Source organism: Oncorhynchus mykiss, unplaced genomic scaffold (genome assembly GCF_013265735.2).
Source record: "Oncorhynchus mykiss isolate Arlee unplaced genomic scaffold, USDA_OmykA_1.1 un_scaffold_156, whole genome shotgun sequence".
Classification (NCBI taxonomy): Eukaryota; Metazoa; Chordata; class Actinopteri; order Salmoniformes; family Salmonidae; genus Oncorhynchus; species Oncorhynchus mykiss.
The window spans coordinates 871,320-883,900 of NW_023493666.1; the positions used below are offsets into that span (position 1 = coordinate 871,320).

The 12,581-nt window shown below is 43.0% G+C and overlaps 1 long non-coding RNA gene across 1 annotated transcript; it reads left to right on the forward strand.

Moving 5' to 3' along the window:
• Window positions 1-8,007: 8,007 nt before the first annotated feature.
• LOC118947152 lies at window positions 8,008-12,431 on the forward strand. Its single transcript, XR_005041794.1, has 4 exons — window positions 8,008-8,116; window positions 8,299-8,376; window positions 8,597-8,705; window positions 12,255-12,431. It is a non-coding gene; the product is annotated as an uncharacterized LOC118947152 (long non-coding RNA).
• Window positions 12,432-12,581: the final 150 nt, after the last annotated feature.

Genomic DNA, 12,581 nt, shown 5'->3' on the forward strand with positions numbered 1-12,581 from the left:
TGAATGAATTACTTAAAAATCATACAATGTGAGTTTCTGGATTTTTGTTTTAGATTTTGTCTCTCGAAGTTGAAGTGTACCTATGATAAAAAGTACAGACCTCTACATGCTTTGTAAGTAGGAAAACCTGCAAAATCGGCAGTGTATCAAATACTTGTTCTCCCCACTATACATGTAATACCCTTGTTTTGAACTAGGTATTGAGTTTATTCTTGTTAAAACCAAGTACTGAGTATATTTGTTATAATTAATTGGTATTATATTTAAAGGGTGATTGAATTGCTCCTAAATTGTAATGTTGTTAATGTATTTCCTTTTGAATAAATATTTATTTAATGTGTAAGTGAATAGTTGGGTTTGATTTGAAGTGAATGTTTTGACCAATAAGGTCGCTTGTTAAGCTGTGGCCAATGGGAGAGTGGACCTGGTTAATGGGAGGCTTGGGGGAAACAAAGAGGGAAAGAGACGTTGAGAAAAGATATACGTTTTACATTAGGACCGTTGGTGAAGAAAGTTATAAAAGAAGACGACAAAACAAGAACAAAACCCATACCTACTAAGACATGAAGGGAAATGCCGATTTTATAAGAGAGTTGTTATAATTTTGTTAAGACTTAGTAAAGACTGAAGCTACCGTCTCATCGTGGAGGTATTTGACAGCCTTGAGGTTAGCCTAGCATCGTGTAACACCGAGAGATAATTGGTTGGGAAAGCTTAACGAGTTCGTGTTCCCATGGGATATCGGTTACGGCTAAGGAGTACTGTCTGCTTTGATAGCGGTGCTTGCTGTGGATGTTGTGAGGAAACCTGCAAGGAACTGCCATACTTCGCTGAAGGAATATCTACAAGTAGTGAGTAATCACAACGTGAGGTGCTTCTGGACTTTGTGTGTCGTCGGTTTTTTAAGCTCCAACGGGTTATTAAACTTGAAATAATTTAGACATGGGTTGTGCACGACTCACTGGGGTATATAGTCTTTATTTATTTTTAATGTTGTGCTATGAAAATGTAATACACATATTGAACCTTATGTATCTTTCCTTGGTGGAGTCATTTACTGTTTCAATTTAATTGAATGTATGGGATAGCCTATCCTGATGCAATAACAGAAACCTATAATTTCATCTGAAGTTAATACCCTGTTGTCATCACCCTAGACAGTTTACGATAGGAATTCTTATTGGAGATGTCCTTCCCACATAGCATCCCATGCTGTTGAGATACTCTACATAAGTTAATAATGTGAGAGTCATATTCGAGCCTGGTGAGAGTTCTTGGCCTAACCACAGGGGTTACTTGAAAAGACTCATGAGACCATAGGCCTACTGGTAAAATGCACATGAGGGGGTACTTCAGGCAGAGCAAAATTCAGTTGGTGGTACAGTAACCAAAAAAGTTGGGAACCACTGGTATAGCCTATGCGCACGGTTGACTGTCTCTCTGCCTGCCCCGATCCTCACTCTCCCTGGCCTGCTCCCTTTATGAAAAACGCTAGTGTGCGTTTCTCTTCGGTCTGTTGCGTGTTGAATAGCTCAGCATACTCATTGATAGCCCTTACTTTAGTGAACTTGCACGAGACATTGCAAGCCAAGAAATTGCACAATACATAATTTCAATACCCTATTGTTTTGTTTTGCACACTTCGTACAAAATAATACAATGCAGTACTACAGGATATTTCTTAACGTAACTCTTTATTAGTTAGCTATAACAGGCATGTTCACATATCGCCAACCAGGATCAATCTGCCATGACCTAACCATTTGGGTGGTCTTAACCAATCATAGCACAGTATAATATGGCGGTAAAATGCGTCCAATTACAATTCCGTATGTTTACACAAATGAATAGTACATCCCCCTTCTTTTAAAACAAAAGAAATGTTTACATATTCTAAGGGTTTCTTTTGAATACATGCTCTGTAGTTTGATCTCAAGGTAGGTAACCATTTATATTGCATACTACACCAACTGATTCAACAGACTCAAACAATAATCCAACATACTGTTACTTTTCAAACAAGGGATTCTCAGCAACTCAGCTTTCACTGTAGAAATAACATCTTAACATTTCAAACCACTACAATACCAAAGCATTTCAAGTGAACTTTCAATAACAAGTTTACAGTCTGGAACTCTTTTAGGGCAGCGATCCGCCTACACCCTTTGACATTTCACAGGTCTAGGACAGCTCTGGGCCTGACCTCTCTTCCTGACCTTGTGCGATATGATGCTGAGCATGCTTCTGTCAGTCAACAGTTCTTGTGGTGTCGCAGGTAAGTATGGTGTATGTTGTGCTGTATGTGTGTGTTTAGTCCATCACGTTCTCTTTCAGGGAAACGGTTCATCTCATCAGTGTGTTGTTCTTTTGTGTTCAGTAGGTGACGACGATTGCAGTGTGATCCTTCTGCGGTGCGGACGTGATATGAACGTTCTGTGTCAGCTGGCTGGATGACGACTACTGGCTTCCAGAGGCCATGCTCCTGGATTCTAACTGACTCTCCGTCAATCAGTGGTGGCAGTGGTCTAGCTGACCTGTCGTAGTGTCGCTTTTGTTGTTGTCTCTGTGCACGTTTTCCATGCATTTCCTATTAGCTGTTAGCTGTTCCTGTTGGTTGGTGCTGGGAAGGATTGAGCGAAGTCTGCGGCTCATCAACAGCTGGGCTGGTGATTTGAAGTTGTCAACTGGGGTGTTGCGGTATTCAAGAAGACTGAGGTAGGGGTCTCTCGTCTGCTTTTGCTTTGTCCATGAGTGATTTAGCAATCTGCACAGATTTTTCAGCAAGGCCATTACTTTGAGGGTAATATGGGCTTGTGGTGACTTGTAAACTCCCATGCTTTTGTGAAGGATTCAAACTCATTTGATTTGTAACAGTGCCCATTGTCAGATATTAAAGTCTCTACAATGCCATGCCTGGCAAAGGCTGCTTTCAGCTTGTGTATCACGGCTGCAGATGTGGTGCTGTGAAGCTTGTTGAGTTCGAAGTATCTGCTGTAGTAGTCCACTGTTACGATGTAGTCCTCGTTGGGATACAGTGAGGTAATATTGGCTCTTTGGTGTTAGAGGGGCGTCGTTCAAGACATATGGCGCATTTACCAACAATGTCCTCTATTTGTTTGCACATTCCGGGCCAAAACAAAATGTCCCGGGCTCTCTGTTTATTCAGAGATTCATAAAAAATCCTACAATGTGATTTTCTGGATTTTTTTTCTTCTAATTTTGTCTGTCATAGTTGAAGTGTGATAAAAATGACAGGCTTCTCTCATCTTTTTAAGTGGGAGAACTTGCACAATTTGTGGCTGACTAAATACTTTTTTGCCCCACTATGTACTGATGGAAATGTTTACATCTGAACAGAATGGCGTAGAGCTCCTTTTCGATTTGAACGTAGTTTATTTCCGTCTGTGAGAGATTTGGAAGCGTAGCCGATGGGCTTTCCTTTTTGCAGTAGCACTGCACCTAGTCCATACTTCGACGTGTCCACTTGGAGTCTGAGCTCTTTGTCGGGGTCGTAGTAGGCAAAGATTGGTCCTGGTGCTCTCGTGATCACGTCTTTCACATTCTGGAAAGTAATGTCGTGTTGCTTGTCCTAGAGAGACTCACTGGACTGCTTTAGCAGTTGACGCAGGGGTGCCTTAGCATTGGAGAGGCTGGATGCAAACTTGGCTAAGTAGTTGACTATGCCAAGCACTGTTTCCAGCTCTGCACGGTTCTTTGGTGGCTCCATTTCTTTTATGGCTAAGATCTTCTGTGGATCCTTGATTCCAGTCGCTGACCTCTGTAACTTCGACTGTGTTCTTCTCGGTGTTGAGCCGGACTCCTCTCTCGCGGGACCTTTGCAGCATCGTGCTGAGGTTTCGGTCGTGCTCCTCTTTGGTTCGACCGTAGACAAGGATGTCGTCCACAACTCCGCCGAGGTCTTCGTACACTTCGTCAATCTTTCGCTGAAACTCGTCTTGGGCTGCGATAATCTCAAAAGGCAGGCGACGGAACCTGTAGCGTCCAAACGGTGTGTTGAATGTTGTGAGCTTAGATGACTCTTCTGTGAGCTTGTTAGCCCAGTAGCCTGATCTAGCGTCCATGACACTGAAGTAGTGTGCTCCCGCTAGCTTGTGTGTGATGCCATCTAGTGACAGTAAAGGATCACGGGGGCGTTTGATAGCCTTGTTCAAGTCTCTTGGGTTGAGACATACTCGGAGCTTGCCTATGCGAGGTTTCTCCACCACCACTAACGCGTTCACCCAGTCAGTCGGTTCTGTAACCTTGGTGACTATGTCACATTGCTCCATGCTCTCCAACTCTTTCTTCAGGCGGGCACGGAGAGCAAGGGGAATCTTTCTCGTTGGGTAGACCACAGGGGTTGCGTCTGGGTCAAGGTGAATGGTACATTCTCCTGGGAATAATCCTATTCCTGTAAAAACATAAGCAAACTCCTCCAGTGAATTGTCTCTCTACTGGTGCTATCACTGATAAAACTAGCTTGATGAGGTCCATGTCTAAGCATGCTTTAAGACCTAGCACTGCAGGTGCTCTAGTGTCAACAACATAAAAGTCCAACATCATGTCACTTTCCTTGTATTTGCATTTGAAAGTGCCTGTGCCTTTTACTGGGAGCTGTTCACCATCATAACCAGTCAGTCTGCGCGTGGTGGGCTGTAGCTCGTACTCCGATGTCAAGCTGCGGTACTTATTCAGAGGAATAATGTTTACTTGTGCACCAGTGTCTAGTTTTCAACATTAGCTTTGTGCCTTGTGTTCCTCTCTCAATGTCAGCAAAGGCTTGCTCTGTCTCTGATATTTGACTTTTCTGTGTCACTGAATCAATAAACAGTTCAGCAGCGTTTTACTCTTTGATTGACATTTCATCTTCACTCACTGAGTACTGTTTTTCCACGGTAAGCTCTGCACACTTTTGCAAAGTGATTCCATTTTCCACATTTATCACACTGTTTGCCTTTAGCTGGGCAATTTCCTTGTTTGCCATGTACTATGTATCCACATGTTTTGAGTCTGTCGCTCTGTTTTGGAGTTATGTCTCTCTCCGTTCTAAAACACTCTCTGTGCACCTGAGGTGTGCTTTGATGTCTGCCTGACTGCACTGCTTGTTCACGTGATGCGCTCGTGCTGCCGCGCAAAATGGTTTTCATCTGAGCCTGTGCTAGCTCGTGAGATCTGGCTATGTCGATAGCTTTGTCCAGCGTTACCTCAGACCCAACATTCAAAAGTTTCTCTCTCACTCGCGGTGAGTGTATTCCAACCACATTACGGTCCCTGACCATCTCATCCTTGTTTGCATAATCACAGTCTTTCACAAGCAGACGCAGCTCTGTCACAAACTGTTCAAAAGACTCGCTAGCTCCCTGTACTTTCTCATGGAATTTGTACCGAGCTAAAATCGTATTGGTCTTCGGCACAACATATGCTTCAAAAAGATCGTAGTATGTTTTCAGTACCTTTGATTCAGCCTCGGTAAGTGTCCATGTAAATATCTCTCACTTTTTCACCGATCCAGAGGAGCAGGTAGTAGCGTTTTTCCTCTTCTCTGTCCTTCAGAGGACCCGTGAACCTTAGCTCCACATGCTGTTTGTACTTACGCCATGCATCGGGTAAGTTTGTAGACTCCCAGTCCATTCGAGCTGAAGGAACTCCAGAAAAATCCATCTTGTAAGGCCTTTTATTCTGACACCATGTCTTGTTTTGCACACAATAATACAATGCCGTGGGTGTGGAGTCAGACGCTGGAAACAGAGAGTGCAATGCTGTGCTCTTTAATGCACAAACGCAACACAGGGTGCTCCCAACCAAACTGCCCCAAACACGGGGGACGAAAATAGTACAACCGAAATACACGACCAGGAACAAACACGTTCCTCTACTACAGAACCGAAGGTCACAATAATTAATCCCGCACAAAGAAACAGGCGGGCCGGCTGTCTAATAAAGCCCAACTAATCATTCACGAACAGGTGCTAACAATAAACATACAAGGAGGGGGAGGAAAGACAATCAGTGGCAGCTAAGTCGAAGTCGACTCCCAACCACTACCTGTGAGATTCAGTCTGACTAGTAGCAGCTTTGTCTTCTCTTCCCTAGCAGTTGAAACTCAAACATTAAACAACAGCTTGTGAACAAAACAATGTAAATAGCCAAGAAACACAAGGACAAAGTCTCCCTCCAGTAGTCTTTAGTTTAAAGTATTTCATTCCTGTGCGCAGCGCTTTTAAAAATGTATCTTTCACTCAGATCTTCATGTGCGCACAACCCCCAGCCAGACAGTGTTGCAGCACAAGGCGGGATAGGCTATATAGAATTCGTAGTTCTTTGACTTTGCGATTTAATTTACCAGCTATGGAACAAAACAGCAGAAATACAGCTGCTGCGGTATTTATTTTACAATAAATGTGATCATGCTTGACTATTTTTATTTACAAGTAAGTGAAATGCTGGAATTACACAATGTTAACCTCAGATCACAATGACAAGATTGATTGTTTTAAACAGATCTGTCACGAGTTCCGCCGAAGTCGGTTCCTCTCCTTGTTCGGGCTGCGTTCGGTGGTCGACGTCACCGGTCTTCTAGCCATCGCCGATCCATCTTTCATTTTCCATTTGTTTTGTCTTGTTTTCCCACACACCTGGTTTACATTTCCTCATTGCTTGACGTGTATATAACCCTCGTTTCCCCCATGTCTGTGTGTGGAATTGTTTGTTGTAAAGTGTATGTGCACTTCAGACTGGTTTGCGACGGGTTATTTCAACCCACATTTTGTTGTTCTGGGTGCTGTTGGTTTTTTCCTCCATTAAACTGCTCCGGTTATTACCCAGTTCTGCTCTCCTGCGCCTGACTTCACTGCAGCTCGTTTCGCAACTCTTTCAAGATCAATATCTTAGGGTTTGATTTTTTTCAAGCGCTGGGATGCGCAGAACTTAGAACACGGAGTTAATGAAATGCCCAGGAAATGGCACAGAAAATTTGGGGCGGTCTCTCCGTAAAAGTCAATGGCCACACACCAATACATGGATTTGACAGTCAAATTATTACTTAAATAGCAGTCAACTGTTGTTACTGTTGTTATTCTATAGAGGGTCGTGATTCGTTTAGGTTAACTATATAGTATTTATGCTGCAGTAGTTTGTGTCGGGGGGCTAGGGTCAGTTTGTTATATCTGGAGTACTTCTCCTGTCCTATTCGGTGTCCTGTGTGAATCTAAGTGTGCGTTCTCTAATTCTCTCCTTCTCTCTTTCTCTCTCTCGGAGGACCTGAGCCCTAGGACCATGCCCCAGGACTACCTGACATGATGACTCCTTGCTGTCCCCAGTCCACCTGGTGCTGCTGCTCCAGTTTCAACTGTTCTGCCTTATTATTATTCAACCATGCTGATCATTTATGAACATTTGAACATCTTGGCCATGTTCTGTTATAATCTCCACCCGGCACAGCCAGAAGAGGACTGGCCATCCCACATATGCTCTCTCTAATTCTCTCTTTCTTTCTCTCTCTCGGAGGACCTGAGCCCTAGGACCATGCCCCAGGAATACCTGACATGATGACTCTTTGCTGTCCCCAGTCCACCTGACTGTGCTGCTGCTCCAGTTTCAACTATTCTGCCTTATTATTATTCGACCATGCTGGTCATTTATGAACATTTGAACATCTTGACCATGTTTTGTTATAATCTCCACCCGGCACAGCCAGAAGAGGACTGGCCACCCCACATAGCCTGGTTCCTCTCTAGGTTTCTTCCTAGGTTTTGGCCTTTCTAGGGAGTTTTTCCTAGCCACCGTGCTTCTTCACCTGCATTGCTTGCTGTTTGGGGTTTTAGGCTGGGTTTCTGAACAGCACTTTGAGATATCAGCTGATGTACGAAGGGCTATATAAAATAAATTTGATTTGATTTGAACTAACAAAAAAAGTGGTCTGGTCCCTTTTCCATGATCGAAGCCTCCCAAAATCAACATCCAATATTCCAAAATATAGATAAAAGCCTTCAAGTACTCATCTGACCCACTTCTTCAGGGCCAGCCAGGCCCCCTGTCGCCCCCCAGGCGCCCTGAAACCCAACCCCCATAAGAAGAAGCCCAAATACGACCTGCCCTTGCCCAGTATACATACAAGGTAAGAGGACAACACTGGTTTTTCGTCTTGTAGTTAAACTTGTTTTATACACAGTTTAAAGGGATAGGTCATCCCAATTACAAAATTACTTAAGTTGCGTTTACATTTCATTTGAAATCCAATGCATCCAAAATGTACATTAGTCTTTCCTGGTTCATAACATCTTTTTTGGTCCCTTTCAGATCACAGCCATGTCAGGTGGGCGTCAGGCTTGTAAGAGACATTAATTATCTGTGAGATTCAGTGAACAAGGCTGAAAGGTGAGATTCTATCTCTCTTAATTACTCATTATACTGAATAGATAATCATGAGCTAACATTGTACCACCTTATTTGCTGTAACAGACAGTATTTTTAGGGAAGCAAGGCATTTGTGTAGGATGTGCATTGTAGAGTATGTTCTTTATCATGTATTTCTCAGTCTATTCTAGTCATTCATCTAATCTTGTCATTTGATTTCTATGGTATTTCTCTCCATTAGGACTGGGTATTGGCTCCTACTGGTTACTCTGCCTTCTACTGTGATGGAGAATGCCTCTACCCTCTGTTCCTGCATGAACTCCACCACCCACACTATGATCCAACTAGTGGTCAGTATGCACTACTACACCCTCACTCACATGAATGCTAACATTACTGGTTTCAGTGGGAAAGATGGTAAATGGTTCAGACATTAATGGCAAATATAAAAAACTAAGATACCGAAGTTACCGGAGTCTACAATGGCAGACTGTTAATGTAGGGATAGTGAGAAGTAACATTCAAGACTGAAGCAATTATCCCCTCTAGTGGTATACTTTATACTGTACCAGGTTACTACACACACTGATAATACAAAACATTGAGGACACCTGCTCTTTCCTTGAGACTGACCAAATGAAAGCTATGACCCCTTATTGATATCACTTGTTGAATCCACTTCAGTCAGAGTAGATGAAGGGGAGTTAAAGAAATATTTTAAAACCTTGAGAGAATTGAGACATGGATTGTGTGTGTCATTCAGAGGGTGATTCGGCAAGAGAAAAGATTTTACTGTCTTTGAACGGGGTATGTTAGTAGGTGCCAGGCCCACCGGGAAAAGTGTGTCAAGAACTGCAGCACTGCTGTTTTTCTCATGTTCAACCGTTTCCCATGTGTATCAAGAATGGTCCACCACCCAAAGGACGTCCAGCCAACTTGACACAACATGGGCCAGCATCCTTGTGGAACGCTTAGGGCAGCTTGTAGAGTCCATGCCCAGACGAAATGAGGCTGTTCTGAGGGGAAAAGGGTGTGCAACTCAATATTAGGAAGATGTTCCTAATGTATTGTGCACTCAGTGTATGTAGTCCTACATGTTTTTAAATAGTACAGTATCACAAACTACAGTACAAAACCATATAAAGTGTGGGCCTGTAGTATCTGTAAATCAACTAAATGTTGTTTTTTATTTCCATATGCAGATAATAAAGCATCAATTTTCATGTAATATTCTAATATTAGGAAGAGGAAATAGTCATAAAATCAAATGGATGAAAAGACGGAAACAAATGTTTTTGAACTACAACTTATTTTATTTTAAAATGTCAAATTCAGTGCAAAGTAATGTAGTGCATTGGTGTCTAGATCCCTGTTGGGTGGCAAAGTGTCACACGAATCCTGTGGGGAGAGAAACAAGAGAATACATTAAATTAATGGGTGTTAACTAATCAGGGTTCAACAAAGCACTTCAAGTCCTCAATTCCTTCAAAAGAGAGAGAGAGAAGGAGAATGGAGTATGGAGGAGAGAGAAGGAGAAAGGAGTATGGTCCCTGCAGTAGGACTACATGCTGGCCATGAGGTTCTCCAAATGGTACTCCAGGAGGCTGGAGAGCTCAGTGACCAGAGACTCTGGGTTAAAGTACCAGGCCAGCTGCTGGCCAAACATGTCATCTAGCAGAGCCATCAGTCCGCCCTGAAGAGACCACCACACAACACATATAAAATGGCTCTGAGTTATTAGCTTATCAAGAGGAGAGAGATAATTAGAAATACTCCCCCTAAAATGGCATTGGGACCTGGTTAACCATGAATATGGAAGTAAACAGGAAGTAACCTCTTGACTCTTACATTGAGCAGCAGCAGGTATCTGTCAGCCTCTGGCTCCATGTTGGCAGCAGTGGGCAGGAAGGAGGACATGAGAGCGTACAGACGCTCCACGATCCCACCAGGGTGCTAAAGGAAACAAAGGAGGAGAGAAGAGAAGAATAATTTAATTGAAACTGCTAATAGAGAAAGATCAAAACATGTACCAGTGGGATGATACTTACCACCATTAGGGACTTCTGAGCTGTCATCATCCCAAACAGCACCAGCTCAAAGAGGACATCTATCATGTTCACATGATCGATCTAGGACAAGAAAACAAGAATGATTTCATAGAGATCAGCTACTGTGATGTATAAAAGACATGCATGTGGAAGAACTCAGTGAGACTTGAAAAAGTTAATGAACTCACCTTTGCCTCAGCCAGCTCCCTCTCAATGTCATTCCGCTTGGAGGGGTCACTCAGGTAGTCCACAAAGTCGTTATAGGTATGGATGAACTTGGCCTCGTCCTATGACAAAGAAAAGAGCATCTTAGTGAACAAAACACATTTCCCCCCAGGGATGCTCTCTTTCCCTTGAAAGAGAATGAGTTAGTGAGTTACCATGTGGTTGGCCTGAACCAGAGCGCCCAGGAGGACCTTTCCCGCCACAAACAGATGGTTCCTGCTCAGGGTGGAACCAAGCAGGGTCTAGGAAAGAGGGCAGAGTTAGGGTGAGACATCTTCCTCTAGGAGACAGAACAAGAAGTCACAGAGAAAAAGAAAAGTGGGTTCACTCGCAGTGAAGGCCTGGCGCAGGGAGACGAGCCTCAGGGCGACGAGCCGCAGGGCGATGTCCTCCACTCTCTTGGTGGTAAGGTAGAGGCTGTGAAAGGGAGGGAATGGAGCATGTCAACCATTAGAGTCAATGGGGGATAACAGCATTATGACCACTTGTTCTGCACATTACAATACATTCATGTTGGAAACAGTAAACATTAACAGTGATGTGACTGTGTGGGGGGGTTTCTTACCCTGATCACAACAGGCCCACAGTACAGGGGGCTGAACCTAATCAGAATCAACTGCCAATTGCCAGTGGTCTCCTAAAGCAGACAAGAGATTTGTTTCATGTCAAAGAGAGACAACTTGAATATCAGGGATATTTTTCAAACATAAACCACAAACTTTCAGAAAATGGATGATAGCAGCATTCTGGACATCAAGGAGGACTGGCAGCTGTGGAATATCTGGCACATTCCAATGGCACATCCAACTGGACCTCATCCAGGACAGTTGTTTCTAAAATGAGGAACATTGGAATATAAAATAAACAATTGTTAAGGAAATAAAACGTAGCAAGATAGCTAATACTAGCTAGGTAGCAAAAGTCGATCGCTTAGCAACAGTTACTAAAGTTAATGTTAGCTAGCAAGCTAGCTACAACATCTCTAGCACTAGCATTTTTGCCAAGTCTGAATGATTGAAATACACGGCATTTATACACGCAAATTATAATGACATTGTTAAATGTAGTAAAAGAAGAGTTGTAAACTCCACATACCCTCTTTGAAGTCGCTGTCCACCTGTCGACGATCACGAACCCTGCAAAACAGAAAAAGACGAAAAACAAGCCACAAATGAATTTGAACAACCTGTCGACGCAGTAGGACGCCGACGTCCACGCACTCTCTCCGCCAGTCTTGAAAAGCACCCAGGCATTTTCCAGTCGATTGTTCTCAGGTCTCAAAAATCAAACAAGTTTGTTGTCAGCAGCAAAGTTGTTGTTTTCGCACAGAAAACATTCCATAGAACGTAAGTTAGATGTCTCTTGGCAACACGTTCGATAAGGATTGTCCTGTTGAATAATGATGGGAAATTATCACGTTAGATATTTTCGCATCAGCTCTTTTTCAGAGCATATCTGATTGGTCAAAAGAGCAATTACTCAAAAAAATTACTGAATTGGGCTGCCTTTCTCAACGAAGCCATAGAAACCTGGACATGCTCCAATGTTCTGAAATGTTCCATCCTGTCAGTACTGATGTTGAATGGCATTAAATACACTTTTTTTGTTCTCTCCCAACCCCTGTAGGTTTGTTGAACATTAATAGAAATGAAACTCCAGCACACTGGTAGCACTAAAGACGGGTGAGTATAACTTTTCCAGGTGAGTTGAACCTGCCTGTGGGTGCGGTGGGGATATTCCTGGGAGGTCTACTGATGAAGAGGTACGGTGGCCCCCTTGAACTTTGCGACCTTTTGCCACATTTCAGGCTTCAAACAAAGATATAAAACTGTATTTTTTTGTGAAGAATCAACAACAAGTGGGACACAATCATGAAGTGGAACGACATTTATTGGATATTTCAAACTTTTTTAACAAATCAAAAACTGAAAAATTGGGCGTGCAAAATTATTC